This window comes from Hibiscus syriacus, unplaced genomic scaffold (genome assembly GCF_006381635.1).
Source record: "Hibiscus syriacus cultivar Baekdansim isolate YM2019G1 unplaced genomic scaffold, ASM638163v2 tig00110345_pilon, whole genome shotgun sequence".
In the NCBI taxonomy this organism is placed as follows: domain Eukaryota; kingdom Viridiplantae; phylum Streptophyta; class Magnoliopsida; order Malvales; family Malvaceae; genus Hibiscus; species Hibiscus syriacus.
The window spans coordinates 741,900-758,358 of record NW_024062696.1 but is presented as its reverse complement, the minus strand read 5'-3'; the positions used below and the strand labels follow the sequence as shown (position 1 = coordinate 758,358).

At 33.4% G+C, this 16,459-nt stretch overlaps 1 pseudogene; it reads left to right on the top strand.

Annotated features, from left to right (window-relative positions):
• Positions 1 to 4,633: 4,633 nt before the first annotated feature.
• On the top strand, positions 4,634 to 7,321 carry LOC120120685 (annotated as a pseudogene).
• Positions 7,322 to 16,459: the final 9,138 nt, after the last annotated feature.

The window sequence follows — 16,459 nt, the reverse complement described above, 5'->3', positions numbered from 1 at the left end:
CTAGTAGACGTCCAAGTAACATAAATTTGAATCTTTTTAACACTCTTGTAAATTCCCAATCCAAACGATCACGTACTACCACCCCAAGTAGCGAGTTGGGAAATTACATGTCATGCGATTTTCTATCAAAAATGACATTTGAAGAGTTTGAAAGTTTGGATATTTTGGCTTGGTGGAAAGAAAATGAAGCACAATTTCCGATTCTAGCCGCCATGGCCCGTGATTTACTAACCGTCCAAACTTCTACGGTAGCTTCGGAATCCGTTTTTTCTGTTAGTGGCAGGGTTATATCGCAACGGAGATCAAGACTAAGTCCCGAGTCGGTGGAAGTATGCATTTGTTTAAAGGATTATTTGGATGGAGCGGCTCGTAAGCAACATATCACCATCCTAGAAGATGCAATTGATGCCGATTTGGAAGCAAACTTACACATTGAAGAAGTCGAACTTGGAATATCCCCTCCAAACGAAGAAGGCGAAGATGATGAAGAAGAGATGGCAATGTAGTTTATTTTATAACTTTATTTCAATTATCGTAAACTTTGTTTCAATTATCGAACTTGAAGTTTTTAAGTATTTGAATTTATCGAACTTGGAAGTTTTTAAGTATTTGAATTTATCAAACTTGGAAGTATTTAAGTATTTCAATTATGTTGAGTTAATTAAGTATTTCAATTAAGTATTTGAAATTATCGAACTTGAGGTTTGATGTTTTCTCTTTGATTCTCTCTTGATTCTAGTTGCTTTTGTCTTTGATCAATGGCTTCTAAGCTTGCTTAAATACACCTTGAATCACTTCTGAACGTTAGTGATAATTAATGAAGATAATATAGCGGTTTAAGTGTGAAAACATTTAATAAAAATGCTTGGAGCGTGGGGGAATCGGTACCCTCTCATAGGGAATCGGTTTCCTCTCATAGGGAATCGGTTCCCTAAGTGTAAAATTCAAATATTTCGATCGTTGAATAGGGGGAATCGGTACCCCCTATGGGGGAATCGGTTCCCTCCGAGCATTCTGGAAATCTCGGAGCCAAACCATTCAGTGAGGAATCGGTACCCCCTTGGGGAGGAATCGGTTCCCTATGAGCAATCTGGAATATTAAAATCAGTTTTTTTATAACCGGTTTTTTTTTAAAAAAACCGGTTTTTTTAAAACCGAAACCGGTTACACCAGTTAGGATATCCGGCCCTCCAAACCGGTTAGAAACCGAACCGGTTATTTTATAAACCGGTTTTTTTTCTATGGGAAAAAACCGGATCGGATAAAAACCGATCCGGATCGTATTGAAATCCGACAAATGTGCACATCTAATAGTTACCGTAAGATCCCCAAAGTTTTGTGAAAGAGAGTGGCCTTTTTACTCGTATATGTCTATGATCTTATTGATTTTGTGCATCTTGAAATGAGCTGTTTATCCAATGGATTGCTACTATATATTATATGTTGATTCTGGTTAGTGCGAGTAATATCGATGGCGAAAACTGATCCAAAGGGAAGCTATAAACGGCAATCCGTACTCATCATCATTTTCTTCCTCACTGTGGCTGATGATATTGAACACTCCCTGAGCCAGATATATACTGGTTAGGCCATGGATATGCAGACCGGAACATCCGACATATGCTTGAATGCAATGTTGTAGGAACAAGCCAACCGTTTAATGTTGTCTCCTCGACACAAACTAGCCTACCTTTCAATGTTGTTTCTACATTAACCGTCGTCGGCACAGCCTTTGCTACTATGGCCTTGTCCACTGCTCCCTTGCCGTTTCTGCCACCGTCTTGGCCCTTTAAATCGACTAGACGCCCTCCTCAGCCACTTCTTTAAATGTGAGATAATCTAAAATATGTTTAAGATCATGTCACAACTTTTGATGATAATATGATTAATCAAATTCTCTATACATTTCACTATCGAAATAAAATAAACAGTCAAAAGATTTTGATATTTTCGGATTTTAATTTTTAAATTGTGTAATATGATTTTCTCAGATTTCCTTATAAATTTTTCCCTGCAAAACAATGAAGATATTAAAACGCGTTTTTGTATAGGAAAAGGACATGAAGAGGTTAGCCCGTGGCGTTTGGTTCGCATGAATCTCTTGGAATTAAGGAGAATTGGAAACCAATTCCACCACTTTTTCATGTTTTGTTCAAGTTTTTCAAGAGAATTAGAATCCCTCATGACTTCAACTTTTCATCAAACGAGGGAAAGTGAATTACATCCATTCTATGATGAAATTCAATTCCCTTGTTGGAGGGAATTAAAATTTGACCATATTACCCTCATCAATCTTTTGGTAACTTATTTATATATTGAATAAAAATATTTTTTTATTATTTTGGGTCGGGTCGGGTTTCTAATTCATATATTCTGAACGGGTCGGGTAAAATTTTATTTTGTTCGGGTCGGGTCGGTTTTTTTAAGTGTGATATTTGGGTCGGGTCGAGTTCGGGGTTTAGGGTGAAAAATACCCGACCCGAAAATATATATAATTTTACCTTATATATTTAGGAATAATTGCAATAATACCCCTCTATATATAATTTTTTCAATTAAGTCACTGTTTTTATTGAATAAAAATAATTTTTTTATTATTTCGGGTCTGGCCGGATTTCTAATTCATATATTCGGGTTGGGTCGGGTGAAACTTTATTTTGGTCGGGTCGGGTCGGGTTTTTTAAGTGTGATATTCGGGTCGGGTCGGGTTTGAGTTTAGGGTGAAAAATACCCGACCCCACTCAAAAAATATATAATTTTACCTTATATATTTAGGAATAATTACAATAATACCCCTCTCTCTATATATATATTTTTCAATTAAGTCATTGTTTTTATTGAATAAAAATAATTTTTTTATTATTTCGGGTCGGATTTCTAATTCATATATTCGGGTCGGGTCGGGTGAAACTTTATTTTAGTCGGGTCGGGTCTCGGATGGAGGTTACCTTGTTCTCGGGTCGGTTCGGTGGACAAAAAACCCGACCCATGGCTATCCCTAATTGGGATGATTTTAACTTATGATGTTTATTAGCATGATTTTTATAATTTATTGAAATAAATAATCAATCAATAAAATTAAAATTTATTATTATTTTAAATTTTTATAATATATTGTTACATGTAATTTATAAAACAAACTAAAATTAAACAAAAAATAATAATTTAGGGCAATCCTACCATTTTACATTACTGAAATCAAATTCATCTGATATGTCTGTGAACCAAACAGAATATAGAATTGGATTCCAATTCAATTTCCTGCCAACCAAACAGAATATGAAATTGAATTCCAATTCCTAACAGATTTCAATTTCTTCACAGATTCCAATTTCCTCAGAAACATTCCAGCGAACCAAACGTCACCTTAAATCCTTTGACTTCATATTTTGCACACCGATTTAACTACAGCCGAAAACAGATGACAAAATCCAAAAGAAAAAGAAAAAAGAAACTGGAAAAATACATAGTTTCCGCCAAAAATTTCATGAATTTTCACTCTTTCCAAAGAATCCCTACTTTCTTTCTTTCACTTTCTCCATTTCCTATTTATCAATGTTATTAAAACCGGACCGGACTAGCCGGTTCGACCGGTTGAACTGTGAATCGGTGGCCTGTCCGATCCGGTTAACTCCCAAAACCGGATTAGCACAGAACTGGAAGAACCGGCTGAAAATCGGGAAAACCGGGGTGAACCGGCTGAAAACCGGCAAAACCGGTTTGAACCGCCGGTTCACTTTTTTTCTTTAAAAAAAATTAAACCAAACAACGTCGTTTGTTCAACGAGTCGAGTCAAATTCGAGTATTGCTGAGCTCTACTCGAACTTGAAAATTTTAAAAGTAAGCTCAACTCGACTCAAAAACTCACGAGCTAAAAATTATCAACTCGAAATATAATATTAAAACTTGAAATCAAAAAGGCTCGAACTCAAAAAAAAATTTAGAAGTTTGATTGAAGCCTAAAATTTGAGCTCAATTAAAGCTTAAAATTTGAGCTCAATTGAAGCGAAAGAATATTTCGCTTTGTGCTCACCAAAAGGCTCCATGATTTTGAATGTCAAATTACATCTATTATTTATAGAAGTAAGTTGGGATGCTCTTTTATGTTTCTTAGCCATGTGAGATTGTTTTGTTCTCATATTTTTACTCTTTAAACTTTTGGGATACTCTTCTATGTTTCTTAGTCATGTGAGATTATTTTTTTTAAAACAATTAAACCAAATGACATCATTTGTTATGATTTTTTTAAACCCCAATTTTATTTTTTTAATTATAGTTATATAATTATATTTATTATTTAATATGTTTTACCTTAAATATTATGTTGTAGTTGATTTGAATAATTTTGTTTCACTTGATTTTATAGTTTTTCATTTATACATGTTATGACTTGTAATATTTTTATACCTTTTAATATTGTAAACTTAAAAAAATGTTACATATATATTAATATTACTTTGAATATTATGTAAAATTAAAAAAATATATTATTTTATATAAAATTCGATTCAACCGCAGTTGAACAAGTAAATCAATGAACCAATACCTTCACCGATTCAATATCTGGTCCGGTTTTAAAAACATTACTATTTATAATAATCTTCAACAACAACAAAAAATTGAAAAACCCTATCTTTATCTCACTTCACTCTATTTACCTTTATTTCCAGCATCCAAACACAGCTTCTCTCTTCCCTGGAAAATTTTGCCAGGTCTTTTTTCTCAGTCGTTTTTCTCTCTCTCTCTCTCTTTTTCTTTATCAGCTTTATACTCGTTTCATGTTATTGGGTACTTTCTGTTTGTTTGGTTGAAGGTATAAAAATGATGGAAATATTGAACTGAACATCATACTGAGAGCCAGTAGTACAGTAATTTAATTCTCTTTTTTATATTTTGATGAATTTGAAAGACTGGGATATTTCTTTTGATGCGGTGGTAGATGACTGCTTGAGAAAAATTCTGATTCTAATAAGCTTACAATTCCAAAGTTATGTTTATATTACTAAGCTTATAATTTTAACGTTATATATATATATTGCAAAGGTGTTTGGCTTGATTCAGCTTAATGAAAATTGTGGGTACTTTTCGTGCATAATCAGGGAACCTTCATTGGCACGATTCATTCATTTTGAATAATAAATTCATAAAGTTCACTCTTTTTTTTCCATAGAAATTCATGTGTAGGTTATATGATTAATAGTAAGTGTAACCATCGGTTTATATTTTTGTTGCAGAGACTTTGAAGCTGTTTTTATTCAATTACAATGGCTTCTTCAACATTATTTTCCAATTGCTCCTTGAAAAGGGAGTCCTTCAATTCGAATAGAGTGTTCAAGTTTAATGCTTTGAGTCCCATGAATAGATTACCTATTAAAGCCATGTTATCTTCTGACTTTATGAATTCAGATTGCTAACTGATGAGAAGTGGCTGAAATGCGGACAAAGTGAAATGCTTTTGAGGAATCGGATGCAATGTCATGCGGTGGAAGTCAAGAAGGTGCCTGTGTATCCAATGGGGAAGAAGTTTCGACTTGATGATGTGATCGAAGCTCAACAGTTTGATAGAGAAACTCTAAATGATATATTTGAAGTGGCAAAAGAGATGGAGAAAATAGAAAAGAAATCACCTGGGAGTCAAATTCTCAAAGTTTACCTAATGGCCACCCTTTTTTACGAGCCCTCGACCAGAACTAGGCTTTCCTTTGAGTCGGCCATGAAACGGTTAGGTGGTGAAGTTCTAACAACTGAAAATGCTAGGGAGTTTTCTTCAGCAGCTAAAGGAGAAACTCTTGAAGGCAAATTCTATTGACCTTTTTGGTTAATGTCCTTTGAAGTTGTTCAATTATGGTGTTTTTCGTAACCAGTAACTTGTTTTGTAGATACTATAAGAACTGTTGAAGGGTACTCTGATATAATTGTGATGCGGCACTTTGAAAGTGGTGCTGCTAAGCGAGCAGCAACTACAGCAGGCATTCCTATCATCAATGCTGGCGATGGTCCGGGTCAACATCCAACCCAGGTAAATTATAATAAAATATCTCACTAATTTCCATTGAACCCTGTAGGCAGTCGCAAACTATATTCAATTATGGTGTTTTTCGTAACCAAGTAACTTGTTTTGTAGATACTATAAGAACTGTTGAAGGGTACTCTGATATAATTGTGATGCGGCACTTTGAAAGTGGTGCGCTGCTAAGCGAGCAGCAACTACAGCAGGCATTCCTATCATCAATGCTGGCGATGGTCCGGGTCAACATCCAACCCAGGTAAATTATAATAAAATATCTCACTAATTTCCATTGAACCCTGTAGGCAGTCGCAAACTATATTATCGGTATGAAAGAATTGTAAAATGAAAAGCATATGGGATGAAGAAAAACCAACAATCCTTATTGTGTAATTTTTGTAATATGGGATATGGCCTGCCTTCACCATGATCTGTTTTGTCGCTTCTAAGGTCGTTATCCATCTGGTGTTTGGTTTCTTAGTATAAATAATTGGCATCCCATGTTACATGAAATCAAGGATGAAGGTCAGGTACAAATAAGTATTTATTATTAGTATGTTTAATATTTTCCAAGTATTTTTTTCCATATAGTTGAACTGTTTGAGTTCAAATGATCGTTTCTTTGTTGTTGTTGTTTAGGCACTTTTAGATATCTACACCATAGAAAGAGAGATAGGAAAATTGGATGGTATCAAAGTTGGGCTTGTCGGAGATCTTGCCAATGGGAGAACAGTTCGTTCTCTTGCATACTTGCTTGCAAAGTACCAAGACGTGAAGATCTACTTTGTCTCCCCCGACGTTGTTAAAATGAAGGTTGGTTTTTAGCAAACTCGACTTACAAGAACTACATGGCCAGTATTTATACTCAACCTTACTACACTCACACAGACAGACTTCCAATAGATTACCAAATTAAATTATTTGTTTGTTTTGCTTCTTTTTATTCTATTTCAGGATGACATTAAAGAGTATTTGATATCAATGGACGTTGAGTGGGAAGAAAGCGCTGATTTAATGGAAGTGGCCTCTAAGTGCGACTTGGTGTATCAAACTCGCATCCAGCGAGAACGATTTGGAGAAAGAGTTGATCTTTACGAAGAAGCTCGAGGCAAATATATAGTTGACAAGAATGTATTAAAGGTGATGCAGAAGCATGCTGTGGTCATGCACCCACTCCCGAGGCTTGACGAGATCACCGTCGAGGTGGATGGGGACCTGAGGGCTGCCTATTTTAGACAAGCAAAGAATGGGCTTTATATAAGGATGTCTCTTCTAAAACTGTTGCTTGTTGGATGGTAGGGGATGGGCGGTTCTCTGTTTCAGACAATTTATTTGCATCTAAGAACATTTGAACAATAAGCTGGAAGAACCATTTTTCGTATTTCCTATATGTTCATCTGTTGGTTTATATCATCTTTTTTGAGGATAAGATATTTAATAAGCATGGAGTAGGAGTTTTTATGTCTACAATATGAACATGTTTATATCATTTCTGGTTTTGTGTTTGTATGGCCTTTTATACTAGTATTATAAACGGCTACATTGCAGCAAGGCAGTAAACGAGCTTAAAACTTTTGAAAAATTAAATGATATTCGAAATTTTGAAAAATTTTCTTAACTGTTAATTGATCTAACATCTAATTACTCAATTGATTAATCAAATACAATTTTGATTAGTCAATTAATTCGTTTAAAGCCAAACAATAATTACAAAAGAAACTTATATGACAAAAAATCTATCCAAATTATTTTTACTATTATAAATTAATAGAAAATAGAAAAGATTTGCTACTTTTAATCAAATTAAATTTCTTATGTTCTTTCATCAATTCAAGTCAAATCAAATTAGGATCAAACTCTAATAAATTATTCATTGGAGCAGAGCATTAGACCGAGACATGGTCTACGAAGATACGCAACAACCTTCTCCATGGCCAAATGATTAGTATGACGGCCACCCCCATCATCAACAAGAATTTCAATAAAGTCGTGCTTCTTTCTATTCGTACCATGGCAACACAATGAGATACAAAGTATTTTGATCCGCATGTAGCCGTAGGAACCAATTCACACGAGATCATTGCTTCCATAACACTTCCTCATCTTCAACCTAAAATGTCTGCTGACTACAATCTAACAACCTACATTGAAGGCAACAAAAACCACGGACGGAACCAATGAAGACACCTAAGTTTCAAGAACAATATTATGGGTTTTCTTGGCCCTATAGGGCAAACCGGAAATTTTTTTGAAAAATAAGACAGATAGAGGTTTATTTTGGAATCTACGATATTTTCACAGTGTTTATGGAACTCATCACTTCAAGGTGACGGGTTCCAATTGAAAATATTTTTTATTCGGGCTACTCACTTGATATAATATTTAATTATTTTTAATTGAACTCTCACCTTGAGTTGACGAGTTCCATTAAAATAATATTTTTTTTCGTGATTGGATTTTTAATATATATATATAAAAGAAACTCGTCATACTGAGGTGATGAGTTTCAACAGTCATATTGATATATTACTGAAAAGTTAAGGAGATTGTAATAGATTTTGTTTATAAAAACGACGAACCATAAACATTACATTGAACCATAAAACATTACATTAAGGAGATAAAAACAACGAACCATTAACATTACATTAAGAAAATAAAAACAACAAATATAATACATTACATTAAAGACATAAATACAACTAACCTTACACACACCTTAAACAGTAAATAAAATCATAAACATAACAATATTCGTTTTGATGTTTTAATCCTTGTAATCAGTAGACTCATTAGAAGTAATATTCAGTTCTCCATTTTTTTGTTGTCGTTCACGTACAAATTGAAACCATGCTTCTGGGTCTCTATTAGCTATATATGTTTCTTCATCATTTTTCTTAGTTAGTAGGATATTCGAGCTGGAAACAACATCCTCAACCATACGAGCAAGGTTTAATGGACATGTTATCACAGGGAAAAGAGTTTTCGGAGACTTGTTATGGGGTTTCAAGTCATCCATTGAAGGTTTTCGTTATTGCAAACAAATAGTTCAAGTGAATGGGACTTTTCTGCATGGCGTATACAAACATGTCCTGATGATAACTGTTTCACAAGATGGTGACAGAAGCATTTTCCCCATTGCCTTAGCCATTGTTAAAAATAAGTCATACGAAACGTGGAATTTCTTTCAATCTAACTTTTGTTCCTATGTTGTCACTCAAGATGAGGTTTGTATGATATCAAACCGTTCACCTGGGTTGTTGGCCACGATTGATAGACCGGGAAGTAGGTGGTCATCTCCCCACGCATATCCGACATATTGCATATGTCATATTGCTTCCAATACTATGACAATGTTTAAGAACAAAAAGATCAAGAAAGAAATTATCACATGAATAACTTATTCTTTTTTTCGTTCATTTATGTTCTTCATTTATTATTATTCTTAAATCCATTTTTTTCCTGGATATGCTTTGCTACAACTGAACTTCAGCCTAAGGCTGGAAAATTTGAGGAAATATGGAGAAGATGTTTATAACTTTGTAGCTGAAATACCTCGGGAAATAAGAACACAAGCATATGATGGTCAGGGTTTGTAATGCCCCGAAACCCGAGTTAGTAGTTTGGGTCAATCCGAGACCTTTAAGTCAAGTCAATTAAACTTCCCAAGATAGTTAGACCAAGTTACATAGATATTGGGCATAATTAAGGCCAACAAGTTAAAGGTAAGTGATGGTTTTAAGTATAGGTAAAAATGAGAGGGACTAAAAGAGTAGTTTACCCATTGTTGGGTTTAAAGGTTATAAACCCCTTATTTAGATGGATTTCACGAGAACCTTCCCCAAAAATATATTCTTCTTCCTCTTCTTTTCTCATTTCTTATTTATTCTCCATAATAAGCCAAAGAGGAGCAAGTTTTTAGAGTTCCAAGTTTAGTTTGAAGAAACCAAGGTAAGAACCTTAATCTTCTTCCCTCAAGCTCTTTTTAAGCCCTAAATCATAGGTTTTGGGTTAAGATTTCAAAATGGGTTTTTAGGAGTTAAGAGAAATCAAGTGTTTTAAGCTTGTTTTTTGGTAGATTTGAGTTGTAGGAGTTGTATTTAAGCTTAATATAACCTCTAGTTGAGTAGTAATCAATTTCCTTGCTTGGTTTAGTTAAAGAGGTGAAAAAGAGTTTCAAAGCAAGGGATAAAGGTAGGATGACTAATAGTTGAGTTAAGGGAGATTTTAGCAACCAAAGAGGCCATGTAACACACTATCAACCCTTTCATACTCCTAGTGATAATTAGAGATGTTTTCCAACTTGAGAGTTAATTATAAAGCTTAATGTTGCATGATCATGGTAGTTTTCATGTTTTGATGTTTAAGTACCTTGTAAGGCCTTATTTATGCTTCTCTTTAATCACATAAGACTTTAAGAACGTTTGAGACCTAACTAAGGTCTTTGGGTTAGATGAATAAGAGATTTTCGAGTAAAAATGTGTTTTTTGCAGGTGGAGTATCAATATTATAGGGATAGTATTGATACTTGTTCATTATTCCAAAACTACGTTTTTTGGGTAAGAGTATTGATACTCTTACAAGATTATCGATACTTTAGGAATAGTTTCGAAACTCACAGGCAAGTATCGAAACTTTCCAGAACAGAGGGCTAACAAATATTGGTACATATATAAAGTATCGAAACTTTAGCAGGAGTATCGATACTCCAAGGATAATATCGATACTTTTAGTCTGTTTTGAGCAATAAAGGCATTTTTTGAATGTTTTAGACTCGAGGTACCCCAACACTTTCGTAATTCTTCAAATAAGAGTACAAGTGAGAACGTCAATGTTATTTTCAAACGTATAAACAAGTTAAAGTTAGCCTTGTTTGAATGCTCAGGAAAACGACCAGGGAACCGAGTTCCTTTAGAAAATCTAGCAGAGTCGATAGTATAGTTTCAATTCGGATATCCTTATGTAAGACTGAGGCCCTTCTGACAAACTATGTTGCTGAGGCCTTAACACTCTTTAGAATAAAAGGTGGGTTAGTCAGGGGTATGGTTTCTGATGCAGAGAATTTTGGGTGCCATATTTAGGGTAGACTATAGGGGTGCGTGAGCTCCAAGATGCAGAACCCTCAACCGTACCATGATGCCTACTGTAACTTAGAGAGCGAGTATTCAAGATACTCACTAAACCAGTTTTAAAGCAGACTAGCTTGGGCGCAAGGTCCAACACTCAAGGAGTGGGATAGTAGAACAGAACAAATAGTAGAACATATAACAGTAGACCTTATACCAGAATACTTGATAGCTTGAGCTTTTCAGTGATGCTTTTAGTATATTTTAGTTGTTAGTGTGGCGCTGAGCTAGTTAGCTCAACCTTCTAATATTTCCATGGGCAGGTTAGTAGATCCAACAGTTGTGAAGCTTTAGAGAGACCAAGGTCTAGATCCAGTGCAGAGCAGAGTACGTCACAAATTTCCTAAATGGCATGTATATTCATGAATTCAGTTGTATTGAGTTGTAAAGTCAGTTAAGAGTCAGTATGTAAGTATCTATATATTTTGAGGGCTATCAGATTTAAAGAGTCGTTTTAAAGTACAAGAAATTAAGAATAAGTTGGTTAGCCACTTCGGTGGTTCTGTGTAGCACCTTAAATCGGTCGACTGTGTGTCGTGTCTAGGGTGTTACAGGGTTGGCGTTATAGTCATATGACAACCAATCTTGTCAAATGTATCAATTTAATGTTTAAAGCGACTAGACACCCCCATGTAGAAAGTATTATTCAAGAGACTTACATCAGATTGGGTAAAGTATAGGCAGACAAAGGTGCACAAGTAGAGGCAATGATTAACGATGGTAGAAATTGGGCTCCAGATATAGAGAAAGTAATGAAAAAAAATTAAACACATGCAACATTAATATTTGTTCATTATTTCACTAGTCTCGATTCTGATTACGTTGTTCAAGAACTTGTTCGAACACTTGAGGGTGAGAATTCTACCACCAACACCGGTAATCTCAATAGAAGATGGTGTGATTGAGTTCGATTTCAAACCTTTGGATACACAAACGCTCACGTTGTTGCTACATGCATGCATGTTAATATAAACCCATACTCATACGCTGATGATTGTTGTAGCATGCATACTATACTTAATATATACAGTTGTGAGTTTAAGTATCTCCCAAACAATGCTTATTGGGCACCAAAAATTTCTAAAAAATGGTTGCAAAATCCACAATTACGAAGGAAATTGAAGAGTTATCCTGAATCTAGTCGAATTCATACTAATATGGAAGATCCTCAACGAGAGCAAGGTCTGCCAAAGCTTTGTGGTCACTGCAAAGGTGAATACCACAATATGAAGCATTGTCCACATCTTCCAAAATATAAATCAGGCTAATAAAACCTTCGTAATTCTATTCACATGTTGTATGTTATACTTGTTTTGGATAATTTATGAATATCAATAATCATCTTTATTTTTAAATTTTCATATATAATTGCAAACTACTCATAAATAACATTTAACTAAACACAAATTATACATATATTTAAAATATTTTTTCAACAAATAAACAACATTTCCTCTTCTTCTTCCTCTCATTTTTTACTCGATTATTTTTCTTTTTCTTTTTTTTCATTTCTCTCTATAAGTCGCTTGCTGTGTTGGATTGATAAGTCTTTATTCTTCTTCTCCTCCTCCTCCATTTTCATCTCCTTATGTTGATCAAGTATAGGCTTTATTGACTCTTTTACCCACTCTTCATCTGAAGACGAGCTTGAATTTGGATCATCAATATAAGAGTAATCAGACCTAAATGATCGTTCGATTTTTTTTAAATATTCTTCCCATAAATGCATGATTTGATTCTCATAGAACTCTATCAACTTACCCACTCCTATTTATAGTGAAAATTTATCAAAATAACCGTTGGAACTTCCAACGGATATAAGCGACAACTTTTCAAACGTTTATACATGGCTATATATTCAAAACCAAAGGAATTCGTCATGTCGAGGTGACAACTTTCTTTTTTTAATATCAAATTTAAAATAAAAGCACTGCAATAAAAATATTATTTTAAAAGGTGACGAGTTCCACAAAAATAATAAAATATTCAAACTGATCAATCAATCGAATATAATAATAATTTCTAGATTGCCCTTTCTCCCCAAAATAAAAGCTTTTGGGGGCCTATTTTCCCAAATGTTTTTTCTAGATTGCCCTATTGGGCAAACAAAACACAATTTTATGAGCCCTATTATCTTTAACCCAAAGTTATAATATAAAATTAAACTCAATATCTAATCATGTCAAACTCTTAAACATAAAATATTAGATTCATAAAAAAACATATCTGAATCTATTGTTACAGAATGCCTAGAAGGTTAAGATCTTTCAAAAAAAAATTTCCTTTTATGTAAAAACACTCTAAGAGATCAGAGAAATTTAAGTTAACCTATTTCTTGGGAGTAGTAGTGCTCTTTACATAAAGAGAATATTAAATCATATTTAAGTATTTTGTAATTTTTCTCTCTGCTCAAATTATAAAAACAACTTATGATATCTATACTTTATTTTTATGACACTTTAGTATCTCTTATACGTGTAACATAATTGGTTGCTTAATTTTGTATCATATTTTATAATAACATTATATTATACATGCATGCTAATAACAAATTTTAATATTTCATTTGGATCACATATGTTTCCTAATAAATGTACAATTTTATTAGCACAAAATTTGTTGTCGTACAAAGTCGAGTTCATAAAATCATAACTATATGAACACAACCGTATATAAAGCTGTATTTTAAAGCCAAAAAAAAAAGAAAAGACTATTTTCCTTTGATATTGAATCTTTTTGCTCAATTATTATTATGTGGTTTTCCTACCAAAGTTGCATTTCATATATGTGGTCATACGCATGCTAAAATGTCCATCTCAACCTAACGAATTATCATTTTATAAAGGTGATCGCATAAACTTTTAAGTTAAAATCATAAACTCCGTTAATAAATTCTGGGTTCATAAGCACCCCATACACCCATAGTTTTAAACTACATTGAAGTAACATTGGCAACTGTGGACACTAATTTTTGTCCGATTTAATATACTAATATATTAATATTTCATTTTTATTATTAGTATATATTATACTTATTTTATTTTCCTTTTACATATCCAACAGTATAGACAATAGGCCTAAGCCCAACACCATTACAAGGGTAACCCAATTCGAAAGCAGCAACAACCCAGAACCTTAACAAAAACTGAGTCTGGAGCCCGACCCGAGACCTGGATCCACATGTTCCTGACCTGATCTAAAGCCCTAAAGTAGATTAAGGTTTTTAGCATTTCAACCGCCAACCGCTTCTCGTTATCCATTGTTGGATTTGGACCCATCCAACGGTCTAAATTGCACCAAAGATTAGGGTTTCACAACCCTAAGGCCTCCACTCCAACTCCGTTCCAGCAACCTATCCCCGGAGTTTTCGGTACCATCACCAGTAAAAAACAACAACAAGTCAACAAGAAGTTGAGTTTTATTAGGAGACTAAAACCGAACCTAAAATAGGATTTTTAGCACTATAAATAAATGTAGAAATTACATATGAAGAAAAAGAAAGATATGAAAATCATAGAAGCAATATCAGAGTGAAACCGAAGCACTTTTTGTAAAGATTTTGAAAAGAAATAAAGGTAAAGGACTCACTTTTTTTTCGGTTGTGCTTGCATGTAGTGATGCCATATTTTTATTTCCTTTTTGGTTCGAAGCCGATGAACATGGGGGAGGGACCGAGATTTTTAATCTTAGATCTAGCCCTCCCCGAGGCTATTTTGAAGAAAAGGTTTTGATTTTTGGAACGAGGGTAAGGAGATCTTTCGAATGGTTTAAAAAAATTTTGGCGCCAATATATTGCGGCTGACGAGGCGGTGGCCGATCGATTTTTGGGTTTCACGGTCGTGTTCTTCATTTACATGAAGAACACGATGAACATTTCAGAGTTTTTTTTGGCTTTGGTTTTGATTCATTTGAGAGGGGAGGGATAAATGAGTTTGTGTTTCTAAAAAGTGACATTTATAGTGACCCACCGAATCGAACCGAACCAACCCGTGACCCGATCCACCCAGCCTAGGATCCGCGTGTTTTTCAATTTAAAGGGGGTAATTTCGTTTTCGGTCCCCCATTTTTTAAAACTCTTATTTTGCCCCCTAAATTCCCATTTTAGTTTCAATTTCCTTTTAAATTTTACCATTTATTTTCTTTTTCCTTTAATTTAGCCCTTTTATTATTATTATTATTATATATTTTATTTATTTTATTATTTTTTGTATTATTATTATTATTATTATTATTACTTTTTTTGTTTTTTATTTATTTTTTTTCTTTCTCCTAACGATTTATTTTTATATATTATTTATTTTTATTTGTTTTTTAAAACGTTTTTATACATATATTATTTTTTTTTCTTTTTTTTATTATTTGTCCTTTACATTTATTTATTTATTATTATTTTTATTTTCCTTCAAATAACATTGTTACTTATATATTTACTTTTTTCGGTTTATTTATTTATTTTGCTTTTTTTATTACCTAATATTATATACTATTTTGCTGAAACTTGATTAGCCTACTGTTTTAGAAAACAAGAATCCCGCAACCCATTAATTAATTACAGGAATATATACATTGGTCAATATTTATGTGATCCCTAAGAAGTCAGTACCTAACATTGTTGAAACATGAGCCTAGGGTTAGCCATATTATCTTTGACCTATTAATTATTTTTTATTTTGTTTTATTTTATGTTTTTTTATTATTATTTTTTCCTCCTCCCTTATTTGTATTTATGTTCACTGTAATTTATTCTATTTTATTTGTTTATTATTAGTATTATTATTATTCAATTTCTTTTAATATTTGTTTTCTCTTTTTTATTTTATTTTATTTTTTATTATTTAGTTAACTTTTAGAATTTTTTTCTTTATATTTTTTGTCATGTGTTTTAATACGAACATTTTTTTTATTTTTGTTATTTTCTTGGCATGTGTATTTTTAAAGCATCATGATTTAACCTTTATTTCACATTTTGGTCCCGCATTTTACTTTATCTAACATTTCTTTTGACTTTTTAAGGGTACGTTTTTTTTAAATCCATTAAAGGTAAGTAATCAGGATCAAACTTTACGTTTCAATTTAGCTTGCAATTTTCAAAATTAAGACAACTGGAAATTAATTAGTACCGAAAGGGCAATTCAAGGGTGTTAATCCTTCATTGACTGTAACCGACTCCCGAATCCGACACATCTTTGGTAAGATGCAGGTCAGGTAAGAAATTGAGGTATCCGATCAACCTATTTGTTCTTAAAATAAATGATCGGTGGCGACTCTAACCCATTTATTCACGTCGAAGCCCAATTCTGGGCCCACCCAAAAGACGGTCGCGACA